This window comes from Populus euphratica, unplaced genomic scaffold (genome assembly GCF_000495115.2).
Source record: "Populus euphratica unplaced genomic scaffold, PopEup_1.0 scaffold1324.1, whole genome shotgun sequence".
Taxonomy (NCBI): Eukaryota; Viridiplantae; Streptophyta; class Magnoliopsida; order Malpighiales; family Salicaceae; genus Populus; species Populus euphratica.
The window spans coordinates 42,180-53,614 of record NW_011501181.1 but is presented as its reverse complement, the minus strand read 5'-3'; positions in this window follow the sequence as shown (position 1 = coordinate 53,614).

Here is an 11,435-nt window from a genome sequence, read left to right as displayed (position 1 = left end):
TAGTAGTAGTAGTAGTAGTAGTAGTAGGAATAATAATAATAATAATAATAATAATAATAATAGTAATAGTAGTAGTAGTAGTAGTAATAATAATAATAATAATAATAATAAAGAAAGAGAAGAAGAAGAAGATTATGAGAACTTGGAGATGGAAAATTAATGTAAGAATTAAACAATAATAATAACAAATGTCAAGGTTAGAGGTTCCACTAATGGTATATCAAACAAGTATAGTATAAACTTTTATTATTGAATTGGAAACCACACACAAAGGAGGTTCCAATCAGATTATATATTGTTAACATGATTACATTAGTCATCTTATTCAATTAATGCTAATACTTGTAAATCTCGTCAAGCATTCATGATTATAACTTATGTTAACAACAAATCAAGTTCCTTTCATACTTTTTTTAATTTTTCAAGATTAGTGTCCATTTTCAAATGAGAATTAGAAGAGAGATTCAAAGAATTGCACAAATATATACACAAATATCAGTTATTATGGGAAACTAAAAGAACCGACTTCAGTCACGGAGTACCGTTGTCCGCCATTTGACCGGGGTGAGAGAAACTAGCAAAAATCACTCAAAAAGAAACACAAAAAAAAAATGTGAGAAAAACAAAATAATCAACCTTTATCTACAAGATCATTCAAACCTACTGATTCATTTTCACTAGGAAAATTATTAAAGTAAGCTTTCAAACGATGTCCATTTTCCTTAAAAACATTATCATTCATTGAATTCTCAATATCACAGGCCCCATAAGGATTGGTCCATCTTAATCTTAGCTCTTTAGGGAATGCATAGAGTTGAGAATCATAAAACAAAACTTTTTGACCAGTGTCAATTTTTTGACAATTTTCACAAGTTTTGCAGAATGCGTGTGTGTCATTGAACATGGTGGGCCAATAAAATCCATTTTGAAAGATTTTTGCAGCTGTCTTTTTTGACGAGAAATAACTTCCACATGCTTCAAAATGACAAAGTTTAATAACACTACTTACCTCATTGTCGGGAATGAATCTTTGAAATATTTGATCAGGACAATATTTGAATAAGTTAGGGTCATCACAATAAAAGTTCTTCACTTCGTTCAAAAACGTTTCTTTATCTTGGGTACTCCAATCAGCTGGCAAATCTCCTAAAGCAAGAAAATTGATATTGTTATCATACCGAGGCATTGGACTAAGAGAAAGTAAGGATTCGTTAGGAAAGTAATCATCCATTGGTGTGATGTCAGATGTCGAATCTGTTGTCACTATTGACAAAAGATTCGCATCAACATTTTCTGTGCTTGTTTCATCCGTGATTTCTTCCTCAGAATAAACCATTTGCAAATCTTCAGTTTCATCCAATTCATTTTTACTTAAAGTAGATTCAAGTTGATCATAAACTAATTCATCAATATGATCTACTTCTTGTAAATCATTATCATCTCCAGGTTGCTTGCAAATGTTGAAAATATTCATCTCCAATGTCATGTTTCCAAATGATAGCTTCATCAATCCATTCCTACAATTAATCAATGCGTTAGAGGTTGCAAGAAACGGACGTCCTAAAATAACAGGAAATGAATTACATGCTTCAACAGGTTCTGTGTCCAAGACAATAAAATCCACAGGATAAATGAATTTATCGACTTGTACTAACACATCTTCAATTATTCCTCTAGGCACTTTTACAGATCTATCAGCAAGTAAAAGAGATATAGAAGTTGGTTTTAACTCACCTAGATTGAGACTCTGAAAAACTGAATATGGAAGTAAATTCACACTAGCACCAAGATCAAGTAAGGCTCTTTCAATTTTATGCTCTCCAATAAAGTAGGAAATTGTAGGATAACCAGGGTCTTTATATTTCAAAGCATTATTGTTTTGATTAATAGCACTTACTTGTTCGGCTAGAAAGGCTTTCTTTTTCACATTCAGTTTTCTCTTCACAGTGCAGAGATCTTTCAAAAATTTAGCATAGGAAGGAACCTGTTTAATAGCATCTAACAAAGGTATATTGATCCTTACCTGTTTGAAAATTTCAAAAATTTCAGAGTTGTGATTGACTTTCCTTTGTTTGGTCATGGCATAAGGAAATGGAAGTGCTGGTCTTTGTTTGGTCATGGCTTGAGGAAATGGAAGTGCTGGCGGTGAATCAGTCGTTTCTTTGCAATTTTCAGATTCAACCCCTTCCTTACCCTCAGAGATTGACTCATCATCTTTCTCATAAGGTTCAAGAGAGGGTTTTTCAATAACCTTACCGCTGTGCAGAGTAGTGACTGATTTGACTTGATCCATGTGTTGGCTTCCGGAACTACTTGCATTTGCATTGTATTGCCCCTTGGGATTTTGTTGTGGTTGAGATGGAAACTTACCTTTCTCTTGGAAACTAAGAGCAGATGTTAATTTAGCAAGAGTATGTTTCAAATCTGTCATGTTTTGAGCAAGTTGAGTATTGATTGTCTCTTGCTTTTCAATGAATGCATGCAATGTTTCCTCAAAATTTCTTCTATGCGGTGGAGCATAAGGAGGTGCATATCCATGAGAATTTTGGAAATTGTGGTGTGCTTGAGACGGTGGTTCTTTTATGGTGGGAAAACTTAAAGATTCAGAGGAGAAGGGATGGAGAAGAGGAGATTAGAACGTGGGCAACTATGAAAAGAGTGATGAAGAAGAGATTTGTTCCTGATTACTATAAACAAGAGCTATACATCAGACTTCAGACTTTGCGACAAGGATCTTTAAGCGTGGAAGAGTATGTGAAAGAGTTTGAGTTGCTACAGATTCGATGTGAATTGATGGAACCCCAAGAACAAACAATAGCTAGATTTCTTGGAGGGTTGAGGAAGGATATAGCTAATGTGGTTGAATTGCAACCGTACATCTTCCTTGAGGATGTTATAAAGCTTGCAAGTCGTGTAGAGAGGCAGCAGAAACGAGGAGGTGTCCGAACTAGTGTAACTACGTCAAGTACGACAAGGGACAGATCTACGCCTACTCGAACATGGAGCACACCTAAACGAGATGAGAAGGTGGAGGTCAGCAAGGGGAATACCAGTTCTGATTCTTTAAAGGGAAAGGAGAAGGTGACAGAACCTCCACATCCAAGGAGGTCACGAGACATCAAGTGCTTCAAGTGCTTAGGACATGGGCACATTGCTTCAGAATGTCCAAATAAAAGGGTAATGATATTGCATGGGGATCATGGAGAGCTGATCAGTGGAGATGAGGCTGAAACTGAAGATGAAGATGAGGCACAAATGGAACAGGAAGAGGATTTCGAACCAGTGAAGGGAGATTTGTTGGTTGTGCAACGGGTTCTAAATGCACAAGTTGATGTTAGTGCTGAGCAACGTGAGAACATCTTTCATACTCGATGTCAGATTCGAGATAAGGTGTGTGGGATGATCATTGATAATGGAAGTTGCACTAATGTTGCGTCAACTACCTTGGTGGAGAAATTGGGCTTAACTACCATTCCACATCCCAGACCGTATAGTTTGCGATGGCTGAATGAGAATGGGGAGATTCGGGTGACAAAGCAAGTTCTTGTGCCCTTTTCCATTAAAACCTATCATGACGAGGTTTTGTGTGACGTTGCGCCGATGTCAGCTAGCCATTTGTTACTGGGTCGTCCATGGCAGTTTGATAAGGATGTGACCTACAATGGACGAAAGAACACTTATTCTTTCATGCTGAATGGAAAGAAGGTGAACTTGTTACCATTGAGTTCTCAACAGGTTAGAGAGGATCAGTTACGAAGCCAACAAAAGGAGGTGCAATCACGTAAGGGGCTGTTGTTAGCCAAAAAAGGCGATATCAAACAGGCATTAGCTTCGACGGGGGTTGTTTTCATGATCTGGGCAAAGCAATTGCTACAAGTAGAAGGACTGGACTTACCAACACAGATTAAGGAATTGCTAGAAGAATTTAAAGATGTGTTTCCAGATGAATTACCTAAAGGGTTACCGCCTATTCGTGGAATTGAGCATCAAATTGATTTGGTGCCGGGAGCTTCACTTCCTAATAGACCAGCATACAGATGTAATCCAGCAGAAACGAAAGAGATTCAAAGGCAGGTTGGTGAGCTTGTAGAGAAGGGCTATGTTCGAGAATCACTTAGTCCATGTTCCGTACCTACTTTGCTTGTACCAAAGAAAGATGGTACCATGAGGATGTGTATGGACAGCCGGGCTATCAACAAAATAACAGTTATGTATCGATTTCCTATACCCAAACTTGATGATTTGCTTGATGAGTTGCATGGTGCTGCATTGTTTTCTAAAGTCGATTTGATGAGTGGTTATCACCAAATTAGAATGAAAGAGGGAGATGAATGGAAAACAGCATTTAAAACTAAACAGGGGTTATATGAATGGATGGTAATGCCGTTTGGGTTATCTAATGCGCCTAGTACATTTATGAGGCTTATAAATCATGTTTTGAGGAAGTATATTTAACAGCTATTCCTTCCAATTCTAAACCAATGATAGGGCAAAATGATGAGATTGTTTGGCTGGATTCACCAAATCACAGATTCTCGATCAAAATAGCTTGGGAACAACTAAGATTTCATCATACGATGGTCGAATGGCATGACATTGTGTGGTTCAAGAATGCTGTTCCAAGACATTCGTTTCTTCTATGGGTGGCTGTCCAACAGAAACTCACAACTCAAGATAGACTTCATCGATTTGGTATACATGGTCCCAATAGATGCTCACTCTGTCTCCGCAACTACGAAGATCACAACCACTTGTTCTTTGAATGCTCCTATACTAAAGCGATCTGGTGGGATGTTTGTGACAGATGCAACATTCCAAGAATGACAAAAGGATGGGATGAATGGACTCGATGGGCCACTGTCACTTGGCATGGTAAAAGTTTCTGACAAAAGGATGGGATGAATGGATTCGATGGGCCACTGTCACTTGGCATGGCAAAAGTTTTGTCAATTTTTCTCGTAAACTCAGTTTTGCAGCTACAGTGTATCATATCTGGCAAGAAAGGAATGCAAGGACCTTTGCTGGAATATCTAGAACTCAGAATTTGGTCTTTCATCAAATTGAATGTATCATCCGTGATAAGCTTGATTTGATGAGGAACGTTCTACCAACAGATGAAAATAAAAGAATCCAACGAGCATGGAGGGTTAATAACATAGATTCTTCATTTGATATTTAGCTGGTTGTATTGGTTTCCCTAACGAATCAAGTTAGGTCTTGAGTTTTCAGTTCGGTGGCTAGCATGTAGCCATCTATTGTTTTACGTTTCTGTCCTCATTGTAAATCTGGGGTATGCCCCTTATAATCTTTGTATCGTTTTCCTTTTATATATACGTCAACTTACCAAAAAAAAAAGTATATTGGGCTGTTTGTTGTAGTATATTTTGATGATATCCTGGTGTATAGCAAGACCTTTGATGATCATGTGAAGCATCTTAGAGTTGTGTTTGAAACTTTGCGAGATTCTAAGTTGTATGGGAAACTCACAAAGTGTTACTTCTGTAAAGAAAGTGTCGTGTTTCTTGGATATATTATCTCTAGCAAGGGAGTTAAGGTTGATGAGGAGAAAATTGAGGCAATTCGGGACTGGCCAAAACCTGCTAGTATCGCTGATGTGAGGAGTTTTCATGGTTTAGCTTCTTTCTACAGGCGATTTGTGAAAGACTTCAGCTCTATTGTTGCTCCCATGATAGAATGCTTGAACAAAGGGAATGAGTTTAGATGGATAGACTTCAGCTCTATTGTTGCTCCCATGACAGAATGCTTGAACAAAGGGAATGAGTTTAGATGGAGTGCAGAGGCGCAGAAAGCTTTTGAGCTAATTAAAGAAAAGTTGTGTACTGCTCCTGTTTTAGCACTTCCAGACTTTGCTAAAACATTTGAAATAGAGTGTGATGCTTCCAGAGTTGGAATTGGGGCTGTTTTGATGCAAGAAAAGAGGCTGATTGCATTCTTCAGTGAAAAGTTAAATGGAGCACGTTTGAACTACTCTATTTACAAAAAAAGAACTACTCTATTTACGACAAGGAGTTCTATGCTTTGATTCGGGCTCTGGAGGTATGGCAGCACTACTTGTTGCCAAAAGAATTTGTTATTCATACTAATCATGAATCCTTGAAGTATCTTAAGGGGCAAAGCAAGCTGAATCGAAGACATACTAAATGGGTGGAGTTTATGGAGTCATTTCCTTATGTCATAAAGTACAAGAAAGGGCAAGTTAATGTGGTTGTTGATGCTCTTTCTAGGAGGTATGCATTGATCTCTATGTTGAATGCAAGGCTGATGGGTTTTGAACAGGTGAAGGATCAGTACGCTAATGATTCCTACTTTGCTAATATGGTTACCGAATGTGCAAAGGGAGCTTGTGACGGGTTCTTTATACATGAAGGTTACTTGTTCAAAATGGGCAGAATGTGTATTTCTTCAGGTTCATTACGGGAGTTGCTTGTGCGAGAGGCTCATGGTGGTGGTCTTAGTGGTCATTTTGGGGAGAAGAAGACTTATGAGTTGCTGAAAGAACATTTCTTTTGGCCTAGCATGTTACGGGATGTGCACAAGGTGATTGAGAGATGTGCTATTTGCAAGAAAGCTAAGGGTAAAGAGAATGCATATGGGCTGTATATGCCGTTGCCTATTCCAGAGCAACCGTGGATGGATGTTAGCATGGACTTTGTACTGGGGTTACCAAGAACACAGCGTGGAAAGGATTCAATAATGGTTGTGGTTGATCGATTCTCCAAAATGTCCCATTTCATTCCTTGTAACAAAACTGACGATGTCGTACATGTGGCTGATTTGTTCTTTCAAGAGATTGTTCGTTTGCATGGAATTCCTAAAAGCATTGTTTCTGATCATGATACAAAGTTCTTAAGCCACTTTTGGAAGACTCTTTGGAGGAAGCTAGGAACGAAGTTACTTTTCAGTATGGCATGTCATCCACAAACTGATGGACAAACTGAGGTAGTAAACCGAACTTTATCTTCTTTGTTACGAGCTGTTATACATAAGAATTTGAAGAGTTGGGATACTTGTTTGCCTATTGTGGAGTTTGCATATAATCGTAGTGTGCATGGGGCTACAAAATTTTCACCATTTGAGGTCGTGTATGGCTTTAATCCTTGTGTTCCTATTGATCTTGTTCATATTCCAATTGATGAGAGGACATCTATGGATGGAATTAGAAAGGCAGAATTGATGAAGAAACTACATGAGCAAGTTCGATTACATATTGAGGAGAAAAAAACAAAGTATGCTAAACAAGCTAACAAGGGGCGGAAAATGGTTAGGTTTGAACCTGGTGATCTTGTTTGGATTCATCTTAGTAAGGGCAGATTTCCAAGCAAACGTAAGTCCAAGTTGATGCCAAGAGCTGATGGTCCATTTCGGATTACAGAGAAGGTGAATGATAATGCGTATAAGGTAGATCTTCCTGGTGATTACAATGTATCAGCTACTTTTAATGTGAAAGACTTGACTCCATACTTGGATGACGACGACGATTATGATTTGAGGACAAATCATTATCAACCCGGGGCTGATGATGTGCATCATGGGAATGATAATCCATCTTGTATAGGTAAATTGAATATGCAAGAGGATTCAGATGGTCCAATGACAAGAGCGAGAGTGAAACAACTACAAAGGACATTGACGAGTCAAATTGGAATGATTGAAGCTGCGTCGGAGTTAAAAATTAGCAATCAGTTTCAAATTGGTTCAAGGGTACTTGTTTGCCTACAATTGGAGCTTAAAGATGGGAAGAGCCCTTAATGGTTCTTTTGATGCTGGGCTACTTGATTGGTAGCGGATAGCATTAAAGTCGCCCATAAGAATCCATGGGCTGGACTCCCATCCATCACTATGACTCACTATATCAGACCATAATGCCTCACGTAAGGAAGCGTTATTGTCTCCGTAAATAATTGAAGCATTGAAACAGATATTGGTAGCTAATATAGTGATAGAAACATAAATAGCCTGGTCTGAAATTCCGAGGACATTAACCTTCACCACATCAGCATTCCAACAAACCCAAATACGACCACGACAAGAGAAATCATAATTATACAAGAAGGACCAATTACGCAGAAGAAGTTGAGAAACATTATATTTATTCTCGTCTCTAACCCGAGTTTCAACCAAACCAAAAGGAGTCATCCTCTCTTGATGGAAGAGCTGACGCAATGCTGAATGCTTTATGGGATCATTCAAACCTCTAACATTCCATCATCCAATAATCATAAGAAAATAGAGAGGAGTACAAACAGCAACACAAAGATTACCTTGACGTGCCCCCAGGCGAGGAGACAGATTTCTTATTCTTCTTTGAAGTGGTTTTTGAACCCTTTTTCTTTTTCTCTAGAGAGTCTCTAGCCTTAATAGCTAACTGATTAACAGTTTCCCTTTTAGTGGAATTCTGAGTTTGTGGGCTTGTCAAGATTGGTGACGTCAACTCCTTATCGGTTTGGTCCCCATCTGTATCACCTCCCATTGCGTCAATATCAACATCTAGCTCATGACTATTAACAAAAAGAACCTGGTTCACGGTCGCACAATCAGATGTATTAGAGATGACTAAACTTTGATCTAAAGTAGTACTTGTACCCCCCTGCTCTTGCTTCATGTCTCCTCATGAACTCTTCAAAACAAGAGGAGAGGTAGGATTTTCATCTTGATAACAATCAGCATTGCTCACATCTGATGCAGCCTTCTCATTCATATTACAATCAGAAATATTTGTACCAGATGTCGAACAAATTATTCATCCGAGCTACAAATGGAAAGAAGACTTTAGAATACATTCTACCTTCAGATCAGATTTTCTAGTCTATTTGGGACTTCTTAATGGTGACAAATCTGATTCTAGCATATTTAGGATAGTAATTTTCAGATTTTTATATTTTTATTATTTTCTTCATAGTCTTTGGGTTATTATTACTTATTTGGGTCAATTGTAAGTGGGCTACATATAAGTCCACCTAAGGGGGGTTCATTAGGGTTTCTTTTAAGTCTAGCATCACTATAAATAGAGGCATAACCAAACATGTAGAGGAAGACTATTCAGATAAATAAAACTTCTTGTTTGCCGCACTTTGTGTGTATGTGTGTTGGTGAGATAATCTCCCTTCCATGGTTCTCTAATGAACTAAAAAACGACTTATCGAAGAACAACTGTCTTCGTGGCATCATCCTTATACTTCTCATTCGCGAATCAATATTCGTTGGGTGGGGGTTTCCGTTTCCAATAGTGCTGGTGCCTAGGTACAAGTTATCTTTCTATCACACTCCTATCAAACCTGATTTACTTGGCTTTCCGGGAATTGGTGTCTTTGCGTGTGGGTTGCGTGACCATGTGATCACGAGGTTCGCATCAACAGTGCTTAGGTTGGAAGACAGATTCAGACTTCTTTGTTGTTGCTACAATTTGGACTTGAAAACGGTCTTTTTAGATCTTGGGCTCCATATGAAAGTTGTAGGCCTATCTCTTACCTTTCCATCCATATAAAGTAAACCTAAATCTAAGATCTATAGCTCCAAATATGACCCAATTACCGAACAGTGTTCCGGTTTGGATTGCACCGACATCTCTTTTCTAAGTTTGGCCATCTCTTTATCCTTTCAATTTCAATTCTTAAATTTATCAATCAATCCTTTCATTTATGTGATAGGCCTGCATTTAAAATGAACATTTACCACAAATTAAAGGTATCTTATATTATTAGATATATTATTATAAAACATGCTTTAGTTAAGGAGTTATTGATACTTGAAGTGCAAAATGATGATATAAAACCTTGATAAAAATACACTTTTAAGTATCAATTACCTTAGCTTGGGGGATCAGCATACTAGCTACTTTCACAAATCAGTAAATGAAAGATAGAATAGAAATAAGCTTTTTTCACTTCCAAGAGAGGATGGAGAGGTTGTCGAAGGACATAAGGCAGTTAAATCAGAAGTAATTGCGTACTTCCAATGTGTGTTAGGAGTGGAACAGATGCCAAAGGTTCCAAATGAGGAAGTGGTGGAATTGGCAATTAACTTGAAACTGTCTTTGACACAACAACATGTATTATCACAAGATGTAACAAAAGAGGAGATTCAAGGGAGGAGATTAAGCATGCTATGTTTAGTTTGAAGAACAACAAAGCCCCTGGTCCGGATGGATTTAACGCAGGTTTCTTCAAAAGAATGTGGCACATAGTTGGGGAGGATGTAATCAATGCTGTTAGCTCCTTCTTTCAGACTCGGAGAATGCTTAAAGAAATGAATGCTACATCAATTTCCCTTATTCCTAAAGTTGCCAATCCTACGAGGTTGACAGATTTTCGTCCTATATCTTGCTGCAATACCGTGTACAAATGCATCGCTAAGATTCTAGCTGGGAGAATCAAAGCTGTTTTGCCATCCTTAATAAGTCCGTATTAGACTGCTTTTATCTCTAGACAAAGAATCAGCGATCACATTCTTTTGTCTTAGGAACTAATGAAAGGCTATCATAAATCTACGGGACCTGCCCGTTGTGCTATGAAAGTAGATCTGATGAAGGCTTATGACTCGGTTCGGTGGGATGACGCTACGTTAATAAAAATGGGATTCCCTAGAACAGTCATTGATTGGATCATGGCTTGTGTTACATCACGTCAATTCTCTACAATGTCAATGGTGAGCTTGTAGGTTACTTTCAAGGGGGGAAAGGGCTGAGACAAGGTGATCCACTTTCTTCCATATTTGTTTGTTCTATGTATGGAAATCCTTTGGGGGCTATTTTGCAAGATAAGTGCCAACCAAAACTTCAAGTTCCAATAGAGATGCAAGAAGGACAACATTTCTCATCTTTATTTTGCTGACAACTTGATGATTTTTAGCAAAGGGGATGTAAATTCAATTTGTATGATCAAAACTATGCTCACAAAGTTTCAAAATCTATCAAGTCTGTATCCAAATCCAAAAAAAAATGACATCTTTTTTAGCAGTGTGTTAAATACTGAAAGGGAAGAAATTATTTGTATTTTTGGGTTTAGAGAGGGGGAGCTCCCTATGAAATATTTAGGAGTGCCCCTTATCTCGTCCAGACTAAAGGCTCTTTATTGTAAGGGCCTCGTGGATTGAATCACCTCTAAAGTTCAACATTGGAGTTCTAGAACACTCTCATATGCAGGACAAATACAACTGATTAATTCAGTTTTATTTTCCATCCAAGGCTATTGGGCATCTCTTTTCCTCTTACTTGCTCAAAACATGACATATTTTAAAGATACTCTTACAAAATTGACATCTGCTCTCAGTTTCTAAGAGAAAGGTAAGTTTCCATCTCAACCACAACAAAATCCCAAGGGGCAATATAATGTAAATGCAAGTAGTTCTAGAAGCCGACACATGGATCAAGTCAAATCAGTCACTACTTTTCGTAGTGGTAAGGTTATTGAAAAATG